Genomic DNA, 11881 nt, shown 5'->3' on the forward strand with positions numbered 1-11881 from the left:
CCAGTACAACAGATCAATGAAATACTATATGGGAACATATTACTAGCGACTTAGCGCTTTGATGAGGAGACCGATGGTATAGAGATTACCTATTAAACACGAGTTACCTAGTAACTCTTAGAGCTACTATTCATTAGCCTCAGTAGGTGTATACATATGCAAATTAGCCATTAAACACTTGGCAACCTCTTGATATATTAAATAGGTTGGCCTTATGACTCTTTAACATTTTGTTAAGCTATATGGTAATCTGATAAAATCTCTACATGTGGGGAACATATTAGGCAAATACTGCCATCTACAGTTTATACTATATACAATACTAAACATTGAGACACGCTGTCACTAGGCAGAACGTGTTTAACTCAGATTCCTCCATAAACACTCCACTAGCGCTATCATATTCGCCATCCCAGCATAGCAGATTAATGAAATACTATATGGGAACAGACTATTAGCGACCTAGCGCTTTGATTAGGAGATCGATGGTATAAAGATTACCTATTAAACACGAGTTACCTAGTTACTCTTAGAGCTACTACTCATTAGCCTAAGTAGGTGCATATTAATGTAAATTAGCCATTAGACACTTGGCAACCTCTTGATACATTAGATAGGGCTCGTGCTCTATGAATCTCTAATACCTGTTAAGATATATGGTGTGACAAAACGAGTATGATATGTGAATTATAGCAAATACTTTGTATAGCCCTTCTTTTGTTTCCCCAGCTCATCAGACTACAACTGCATTGTCCAATTACATGTGGTTAAGGGGACATTGTAATTCAATTTAAATATGTATATTTTGTATTATATATTGATGACTTGAAGTAATGTTATTCATTGTCCTTAAACTGAAGCCAGGAGGGTTATGGGTAAAGATCAGGTGGTGTCTAGGATACAGGTGAGAGGGCTTGAGCTGCATTCATTCTCCCCCCTCCTTCCTCTACAGGAAGCATGGAACAGCTGGGGACCCTGTGACATCACAAAGTAGTGTAAGGGGTTAATTTTAGGAGGGGCTCACTGCTACCTTATCCTTGGAAGTAGGGGAAGCTAATTAAGCATCAATTGTTCTCCTTAGGACTAGTCCAGACGTTCTGTCTGCATCCCAGCAGGGTGCTTCTGTGAAAGGACATCTCATCTCCACTGCCCTGTCCAAACCCCCTAGTCCTGCACTGGCCAATGGGGAAGTAGAATAGATGCAGGGGTTTGTCCAGGGAGGGGAAAGACTGTGGAAATTAGACCTGTGATATATAAGGAACAACTCCAGGGGGGAGGGGGTTCATGCTTGGATTTCATTCAGGAAGGTGCAAGATGGAGTTTTGAATTGTCGTTTTCTAACTCGAGTCTATATATGCAGCTGAGAGGGATCCATGGGTCATGAAGTCTGGACAGCAGGTGACTATATCTCCTTAAGTTATTGGGGTAAGGGATAGATGATGTGGTAAATCTGCCTGGCATTTATTTACTGTGTGTATATAATATTCTAGTGTTGTTTGTATGACAATAAATATACTGTTGTATTTTTATAACTGCATTTTGCCTGAGTGACCATACGAATCCTAGAAGGTACTGGGTAGCACTGGGCCAGATAAACCCGGTATCTTCACATTTTTGGTGGCAAGCAGTGGGGTCACTCAGTCCCAGGTCCTATCTGGGTAGAGCTGCAGGGGAACTGTATCGTGATACATTCCAGGGCTCTGCAAAGCAGTTAGCACTAGAAACCAGTTACCACATTATCCTGAACTTACTCCTAAAGGCTTTAAGGTAGAAAGTGTCACGAAAAGCGTTGTGGGCTTTAGGCGAGGGAAGATGCCGTCTAAGTGCCGATTTGATAAGGGGAAGCGCACCCCGCCAGAGGAGAGCGGAAGATGGAACCGTGTCTCAAAGAGAGGAAATCACAGTGAGGTGATCCCTGGAAGTAAAATGGGTGTGAGCTCTAGGAACAAGAGAGCAGGTCACAGCCCAGTGTTGCAAAAGTTCCCAAAGGAAGGGATGAAGCAGTCCAGTACACCCAGGAGAAAGGCGTACTGGGATGAAGGACTGTGGCAGTGTCTGCAGGATGGGGATATGGATGTGTTGCACCACCCCACCACAATGCAGCACATTTTGGATTATTGGGATGAGGAGTGCCCAAAGATTATTATGTGGGAAGGAGCCAGTCTACAGGAGAAATTGGAGAACCTGTTGGATGTGTTCCTAATGTTGAAAGAGGAGGCAAGTGCCTGTAATTTTCGGGATGAACCAGCATGGGATGATTTTACACATGAAGTTATTTGTATTATGCAGAATCTGGCCAAGGGAGAATCCAGATACAACAATAATCAGCAATACAAACAATACGTAAATGGACTATTACAGCACAGGGACATGCCTGATGAATCCCCTGCAAATGTATTAATAGAATCTGTCCCATTAGCAGATTCTACAGATCCACTAGAGACAATGAGTATGGAGGAGCTGATAGTGGAATGCCAGATCCGGGGTGTACCTTACCTGTACTGCACGCACATGGATATCCTGAAACGTTTGTTAAAAGATCAGGAGAATCCCATCAATGCCTTTAGTGTTTATAGAAAATGGATGCTCACTTTAGGTCCCCACATACCTCTCTGGGAACAAATGCAATGTCTGCAACAGAGTTTTGAAGAAGCAGAGGATGAGGTATGGCGGCAAGGATTTACAGACACTGAAATGTGGCAGGATCAGTGTTATCGAGTGAATACTGAAAAATGCCAATTGGAATATCTTTTGTCACACTCTAAAAAGATGGCTGCTCAGTCTGTTAATCAGGGGGAGGTCCATCCCAGTGGATTAAATACAGTTGCCCAAGCTACTATCTTGGGGGAGACTGGAGAAGAACTGCTTGGTGAGGATGTTGTACCTCCGACTACTCAGAAAGGATTAGGAGAAATTCTCCCATTTGGTGACTTGGATCGAAAAGAGCTACCAAGTAAGTACCATGTAGCAGCATCTTCTGATAATTTGCCAGTGTTATTGGAACCTGAGACTGTGTCTGAGTTAGAACAGAATTACAGAAAAGATCAGTTATCCATCCCTGTTGTGCCTGAAAAGAATTTGTTTAATGAAGTAACGCAGGATACCGCATGTGTGCTCTCCGGGGCAAGTGATGTACAGCTGTACCCAATTGTGACAGAAGAGAATCATAAACTTGCACAACATATGATCTCAGCAGAAATCATGTTTACAGACTGTAGGACAGAATTAATGGGAGAGGATAAAGGAATTGTCATGTCAGAGGCCACTACCATGGGGCCCTGGAAAAATTACACTTATGCCTTCCCCTATGCAGAATTGGCAGATGAGGAGATGTTGACTGAGTGGGTGTCTGAGAGGGCACCAGTACAGCAAGATTCACCAGCCCCACCAGCTTTGATGCATCGCACTCCAGCTCCAAATCTGGGAATCCAGGACCCAATACCAGAGGCCTGCACTGGACCATCCACTTTGCTTTGCTGCCAGGAGGACAAGTCTGTGTCCAATGAGGATTCACACTACCCCGATGCGCCAGAGGCGAGGGAAGTAGTGCAACAGTTGGATGTGGTAGCAGGGGAGGGGAGATGCACACAAACATACTTACAGGGGCACCCACATGTGGTTTGGGAGGGGGACAGAGGATTCCCCATAAGCAAAGAATTAATGGAGCCCCCACGCTTGCCTGCCACTGGGCAGTTGTCCCTTGAGTGTTTGGGGGAGGGGGGATTGGATCTCTGCCAGAAACAAACAGACAAGGAGCCAGAAAGTTTGCCTGCCACTTGGCAGTTTTCACTTGAATATGTGGGGGAGGGGAGCATGGTCTCCAGAAACAGAGGACACGCCAAGGGACTATTTGCAGTTGGGCAATTAAGGGTGGATAAGGCACACAAGGGATGTTGGACTACAACTCTCCTACCATGGATGTGTGCACAGGAGTGGCCCAGTTTTATTGTTGTCTCATCTTATGACACAGGGCAGCATAAACCCCCACTCCAGCTGAGTGGGAAGATATGCCTGCAGCCATGGGACCCTGGTGGGAGATTGAGGAACTGTGTACTGCTGTCTACCTTGCCATCAGACCCAGGAGAAACCACAGCAGGCCAGAAACTTTGGACTTGGAAGAAATGATTACTTGGGGCTAGGGAGCCACTGGGAAACAAGGGCTAAAAAAGTAGGGGAGGAATGTGACAAAACGAGTATGATATGTGAATTATAGCAAATACTTTGTATAGCCCTTCTTTTGTTTCCCCAGCTCATCAGACTACAACTGCATTGTCCAATTACATGTGGTTAAGGGGACATTGTAATTCAATTTAAATATGTATATTTTGTATTATATATTGATGACTTGAAGTAATGTTATTCATTGTCCTTAAACTGAAGCCAGGAGGGTTATGGGTAAAGATCAGGTGGTGTCTAGGATACAGGTGAGAGGGCTTGAGCTGCATTCATTCTCCCCCCTCCTTCCTCTACAGGAAGCATGGAACAGCTGGGGACCCTGTGACATCACAAAGTAGTGTAAGGGGTTAATTTTAGGAGGGGCTCACTGCTACCTTATCCTTGGAAGTAGGGGAAGCTAATTAAGCATCAATTGTTCTCCTTAGGACTAGTCCAGACGTTCTGTCTGCATCCCAGCAGGGTGCTTCTGTGAAAGGACATCTCATCTCCACTGCCCTGTCCAAACCCCCTAGTCCTGCACTGGCCAATGGGGAAGTAGAATAGATGCAGGGGTTTGTCCAGGGAGGGGAAAGACTGTGGAAATTAGACCTGTGATATATAAGGAACAACTCCAGGGGGGAGGGGGTTCATGCTTGGATTTCATTCAGGAAGGTGCAAGATGGAGTTTTGAATTGTCGTTTTCTAACTCGAGTCTATATATGCAGCTGAGAGGGATCCATGGGTCATGAAGTCTGGACAGCAGGTGACTATATCTCCTTAAGTTATTGGGGTAAGGGATAGATGATGTGGTAAATCTGCCTGGCATTTATTTACTGTGTGTATATAATATTCTAGTGTTGTTTGTATGACAATAAATATACTGTTGTATTTTTATAACTGCATTTTGCCTGAGTGACCATACGAATCCTAGAAGGTACTGGGTAGCACTGGGCCAGATAAACCCGGTATCTTCACATATGGTAATCCGATAGAATCTCTATATGTGGGAAAATACTAGGCAAATATTGCCATCTATAGCTTATACTGTACACAACACTAAATATTGAGGGTTGTATAAGTGACACGCTGTTACTAGGCAGAATATGTTCAACCTCTGCCACTCTATCTTGATACTTATGGACTAATTTATATTGTATATTCCCACAAGAGATCTTATATCAGTGATTTTCCTCTTGGAAATATTATAAACTCTGATCGGCTCCACCACAGGGTCAACTTATTTTTAAATTCTATACTTTTCAACACTACAATCCTTTTTTTATATTTCGCTTTTTTATCTGTGTGGTGTATCTATACGTACCATTTTTTATGCATTCCAATAAAAATAATATGTATTAATTTACTACTCATATGTACCTGGACTGCTTATTTAGGTCATTATTCTCTTTTTTCCTCCTTTGGATTGTATTGTATGTTCATATACATGACCTTAGCACCCCCCCCCCCCCCCCCACACAATAGTATATCTATTAGTGAGGTAGGGTACTATCTTGTGTGGAGCGGTTTCCCCATTACCCTTTCTCCATTTCTCTCCATGATATAACTAAACCAATTGCTAAGATGACACCCAGTATAAGGAGAAGGAGCTTACCTACACTAGCAACCATTTCCTGTACCCACTCCCCCAGACCGGAGAACCATTTCACAGGGTTAAACTACGAGAACCAACCCGCCACCTTTTCCCCGACCTCATATAACGAAGAATTATGGCTCTTTCGAAATTCCCATTTCAGCTGCAAAATTTCATCCATCTTCCGGTCTATAACCTCTTTAGGGTCATCCGTATTATTAGTGATGGACGTGCAACATTTGACACCGAACTGGGTGGCCAGTGTCACGCAGTACCCACCAGTAATAGAGGTGAGATAATTTAGTACCAGTCTATGTTGCACCAACTCCTTCTTGTACGCTTGTAGCTCCCTTCCAGTATACCTGAAAGTGTCATCATACATCTCGGTGATATTATCTATTAATTTAGCTAGGTCTTGGATATATTTAAAGTTTAATGTTCCCCGAGCGGTCCTGGTGAGGTCTAGAGCAACCATAACTTGAAAACCACCAGTTTCACTAATCAATTTTGTAGCTATGGGTTCCTCACCAGGAATCATATTTCTCTTGCCACGGTGTTCATACTGTGTGTGTATGTATGGTGGTGATGTAGTCTTGTGAATACCAACCATTTCTTCATGAGTAATAGTCATGATTTCAGGAACCAGTTTAGCTAAGAATCACAAGCCCTTGGAACTCGGAGTCACCCAGGAATAAGCTTTCCTTCCACAAACAAAATACACATCATCAGGGAGAACATAAGGAACAGTATGCCCATGAATTATATCACACAGAGTTTTGATAAAACTACCCATGCCTAGTGTCTCCATTTGCTCTAGACACGTGTCGGCATTAATGACATTTTTACATTTATCTGTAGAGACTTTTCCAATGGATACCTTCTTATGTTTGGTTATACGCCCTAATTTGTGACTTCCATCAAAATTCCTGCCTATTAGTGACCTTGTGAGTCTCCCTCTAAAATGAGTGTGGCGAGCCATTGTCTGATCTGATGGGTCAGCCTCCCAATTCTCCAGGCGCTTTGCATGAGATATATTTAGGCACAGCAAAGATCTGCCTATGGAGTATTGTCGAAGCGTCAGACTAGGGGACCTAGTGTTATTGTACCTCCCGTCTATGGGCCTCCCACCCCTCAATTCGAGTACTTCCGATATGTTTAGAGGGAATGGCACTAGTCCTATATTATGCTGCCCTTGCGGCACGTGAGAGCACACCCAACACTCGGTTTGGTTTAGTACCTTACCCACCAGGGAGTGATAATCCTCCAAAAGATGCCCGCCTATATTCAGAGTACTGGGGGACTGGCATCGTTGGATGCATCTCTCTTCAACTAGGGAGTCGCAGAACTTGCAGATACAATACTCACTCATCAGACAATAGCCCCTCACACTGCCTCCGAGTACCTGAGCTAGCAGACCTTTTCATAACCCCCCTGGACCAAGTTTGATAATGGGCTGCTCTGAGTATCCTAATAACTTTTCTTCTGCCTCCATCTCATCCGTATCACTCCCAGAACCTTTCTCCGTCCTCCATCCTCCTTCACAAAAATAGAATGTCCTAGAAAGAGTAAAAACAAGGAAAATCCTGGAACAAAAGAAAAACAAAAACCGCCACTCCATCGCTGGAAAGATAGTTCTGGGGCAATGTCTCTGGTTCAGGTGTCTCGACTGCAGGCTTTAGGTCTCCCGGAACAGACTCACGAGTGACAGATCTATGTCGTTGGTCTTAGTTTTATCTTGCACTTTCTCCGGATTATGGACTCTCCTGCAGTGAGTGGAATGGACCCAAGTGTCTCTCTCTGCAACCTTCAGTGATGTAGTACTGGTCAGCAGCACTTGGTACGGGCCTTCCCAACGGTCTGTTAAACAACCTGAACGTAAGAAATTGCGGATCATAACATAGTCTCCAGGTTCAACATCATGACAGTTCGTGTCTGGCATACCAGGTGACAGAATTTTTAGTTTTTGTTGTTGTTGTTTTAGCTGTCTACTCATTCTTATAAGATATTGTACAGTCACTTCATTATTACACTTCAAGTCGTCTTGTGGACTCACGATCAAATGAGGTTGTCGTCCGAACAGTATCTCAAAGGGGGACAGATTAAGAGGAGGTCTAGGAGTGGTCCAAATGCTATGGAGGACCAATGGCAAAGCCTCAGGCCATGCCAACCCAGTTTCAGCCATTATCTTACCAAGCTTGTTCTTTATAGTACCGTTTACTCTCTCCACCTTACCACTGGCTTGTGGTCGGTAAGGGGTGTGAAGTCTGCTACCGATTCCCATGAGTTTACACATATTTTGGAAGATATCACCAGTAAAATGGGTACCCCTATCACTTTCAATGATTCTAGGGATACCGAACCTACACACAAAGTCTTGTACAATTTTCTTTGCAGTGAACACAGCAGTATTAGTCAATAGGATGGTCCTACTCTAAACAATGAGAGTCCCATATACAGGCCCGGCGCTCCCATTAGGCAACGTTAGGCAGTTGCCTAGGGCGCCGGGCTCTGAAGGGCGCCACAGGATTAAAAAGCAGATATACTTTATATTGTAAAGCTGTGCGGCGACCGCGGGCATACCTTCCACGGCCGCCGCAAAGCTATAGATCACCATCACCGCAACGGCCCCCTCCAACAGCTGATGGGGCGGGCACACCTCCGTCTCCTTCACTCCCCCTCACTCCCCCTCCCCTCACTGACTGTCGGGCGTGACATAATCAGGGCCCGACTGTCAGTCAGTGAGGGACGGGACCCTGCAGAGAGGAGCAGCGTTATGGAGTTTAAGGTAAGGAAAGTCCTAGGGGCAGATATTTTGGGGGGGGGTGGTGGATTTATTTTTGGGGGGGGCGGATATTTTGGGGGTGGGTGGCAGTTTTATTTGGGGGGGGTGGGTTTCAAAATTGCGCCTAGGGCGCCGGGGATCCTAGCACCGGGCCTGCCCATATATTTGGGCCATACATATGTGTTTTTAAATTGAGAGCCAACTTACCAAAGAGGTACCCCAGAAGCCTCCAAACAGCAATTCAGTGCCAGTACCCCCTCTCAGCTACTGACACCAACATGCCTCTCAGACAAATACAAAAGTGGAAGCTGCTCAAATCAATTTATAGGCCATAACATGTGCTTGAAAGGGTGGGGTTATCCTGCAAGGAACATACACACAACATTTTTTCCCCCAGCACACTGCTATAGCCAGCAACAGATCCGCCATTTCTACTGTAGATAAAAATGCAAAAGTCTTTGTTACACACATTTGCAGATGTATGTTTAAGCCATCCGCCACGCCAAGGCGCTTTTGCCAATAGGATGGTCCTACTCTAAACATTTTTTATATACAGTAGAAATGGCGGATCTGTTGCTGGCTATAGCAGTGTGCTGGGGGAAAAAATGTTGTGTGTATGTTCCTTGCAGGATAACCCCACCCTTTCAAGCACCTGTTATGGCCTATAAATTGATTTGAGCAGCTTCCACTTTTGTATACAGCAGTATTAGTGGCTGCCGGATATGCTTCTACCCAACCGGAAAACACATCAATACACACTAACACATACTTTAGATTCCTGCACGGTGGTAATTAGATATAGTCAATTTTTAATACCTGAAAAGGTCCGTCTGTAGGAGGGATGTGGGATGGCTCAGTTGGAATAGTTTTCCCAACATTTTTCCTCAAACAAGTAAGACATGACATTGCTTTCTTACCAGCCTGAGAGGAAAATCCGGGAGCACACCAGTATGCTCTCACCAGTTTGCGCATACCTTCTTTACCCAGGTGAGTCAGACCGTGTGCTGCTTCAGCCAGGCTTGGATAGTATGTTCGGGGAGCTACAGGCTTACCTTGTCCATCCCTCCAGAGTCCTGAGGACTCTTGACCACATCCCTTCGCTTTCCAGACCGCCTTTTCCTGCAGGGAACACAAATATTGCATTTCAATTAATTTCTGCATGTCTAATGTCTGAAAAACCATCAAAGTCTCGGTCGATACAGTCATAGGTTGCCCTGCTGCCCATTTAGCAGCTTCGTCTGCCCTGTTGTTGCCCAATGACACTGGGTCTTCTTCAAAGGTATGGGCTTTGCACTTTATGACGGCTACTGTTCTGGGTAACTGTATCGCTGTCAGAAGTCCTTTTATGTGTTGTGAGTGTGCCACTGGCGTACCTGCTGCTGTCATAAAGTTTCTAAGACGCCAAAGGGCCCCAAAATCGTGCACTACCCCGAAGGCGTACCTAGAGTCAGTATATATATTGGCTGATTTACCCTCTGCCAACTCACACGCTCTCCTTAATGCTACTAGCTCCGCCACCTAGGCTGAGTGAGGTGGACCAAGTGGTTCAGCTTCTACCACATCCTGATCGTCTACAACAGTGTAACCAGTACATAGCTCTCCCATCTCTGTCTGTCTATGACAACTTCCGTCTGTATAAAACGTAAAATCTACATTTTCTAAGGGGGTGTCACGTATGTCGGGCCTTGCAGTAAAGGTCTGATTCAGGTGTTCCATACAGTCATGCGTGTCAGTATTCTTGCCTAACTCATCACAACCAGGGTCTCCTCACCTCCCACCCTTTGTGTCTCTAGAGACACATATGGAAGGTATGTAGCTGGATTTAAGGGGCTACATCGTTTGATGGTGATGTTTGAGGGTGCCATCAGGGCTAGTTCCTACTTGGTGAATCTAGCTGAAGAAACATGTCTGGTTTGGGCTGAATTTAACAGAGCTGATACAGCATGGGGTGTATAGATAGTTGAATTATGTCCTAATACTACGTCCTCGCTCTTACTTACCAGAAGAGCCGTTGCTGCTACACTTCTGAGACATGTTGGGAGTGATCTTGCCACATTGTCTAATTGTGCACTGTAGTATGCTACCGGTCTGCTAGCGTCACCATGTTTCTGTGCAAGGACACCTGCTGCACAACCATCAGCTTCTGTACAAAATAGCTCAAAAGGCTTTTCATAATCAGGTATTCCCAATGCAGGTGCTCTAGTCAGACTATCTTTAAGATTAAAGAACGCTTGCTCTGACTCTTCTGTGTATACAACACGTTCTGGTTTTGAGGAAGAGACTAGCTCCTGCAATGGTAATGCCAGAATAGAAAAACCTGGGATCCAGGATCTACAGTATCCACACATCCCCAGGAAAGTACGAATCTGCTTCTGGCTCTGCGGCAGAGTCATGTGTTGTATGGCCTCAATCCTGTCGGTTGTCCGGTGTCTTAGCCCCTTAGTGAGGCAGTGTCCTAAGTATTTGACCTTAGTCTGACATGGCTGTAATTTATCCTTTGCCACCTTGTGCCCTGTTTGTGAAAGATGAAGCAACAACAATTTAGTATCATGTAAACATGACATAAAAGAATCAGAGCACAGCAACAAATCATCCACATATTGAATTAGAACAGACCCATTGTGGGGTTGAAAGGATTGCAAACAGTCATGTAAGGCTTGGGAGAAAATACTGGGGCTGTCAATGAACCCCTGGGGTAGTCTGGTCCATGTGTATTGCACTCCCCGGTAGGAGAATGCAAAAAGGTATTGGCAGTCAGGGTGAAGAGGGACTGAGAAGAAAGCAGAACATAGATCAATGACAGTAAAATGACTGGCAGAAGGTGGAATCTGCATGAGGATGACAGCTGGATTCGGCACTATGGGGAATTGGCTCTCAACAACTTTGTTAATTCCCCTTAAGTCCTGGACTAATCTATAGCCCCTCCCCCCACTCTTCTTCACAGGGAAAATGGGACTATTTTCTGTACTGGCAGCACGAATTAAAATCCCGTTGTAACAGCCTTTCAATAACAGGATATACCCCTAGTTCCACCTCCAGTTTTAATGGATACTGTGGGATTTTTGAAGCTATCCTACCACTTTTTAGATTGACCATGACAGGGGCTACGTTTGCCATCAGTCCAGTGTCCTGTCCATCTCTGGTCCATAGGGAACCTGGTATTTCCAGCAACATCCCCTTTACTTGAGATGGACTTTGTTCTATAACAGGAGAGTGTAACATCAACCTTTGAGGGGTGTCCAATATATCCTGTACCTCATGGGCGACCTTCTCCGGTATATCTAAGAACACACCATCAGAAGTACAGTATATGACACATCCCATTTTACATAACAAGTCTCTTCCCAGCAAGT

Source organism: Mixophyes fleayi, chromosome 3, assembly GCF_038048845.1.
Source record: "Mixophyes fleayi isolate aMixFle1 chromosome 3, aMixFle1.hap1, whole genome shotgun sequence".
Lineage (NCBI taxonomy): Eukaryota > Metazoa > Chordata > Amphibia > Anura > Limnodynastidae > Mixophyes > Mixophyes fleayi.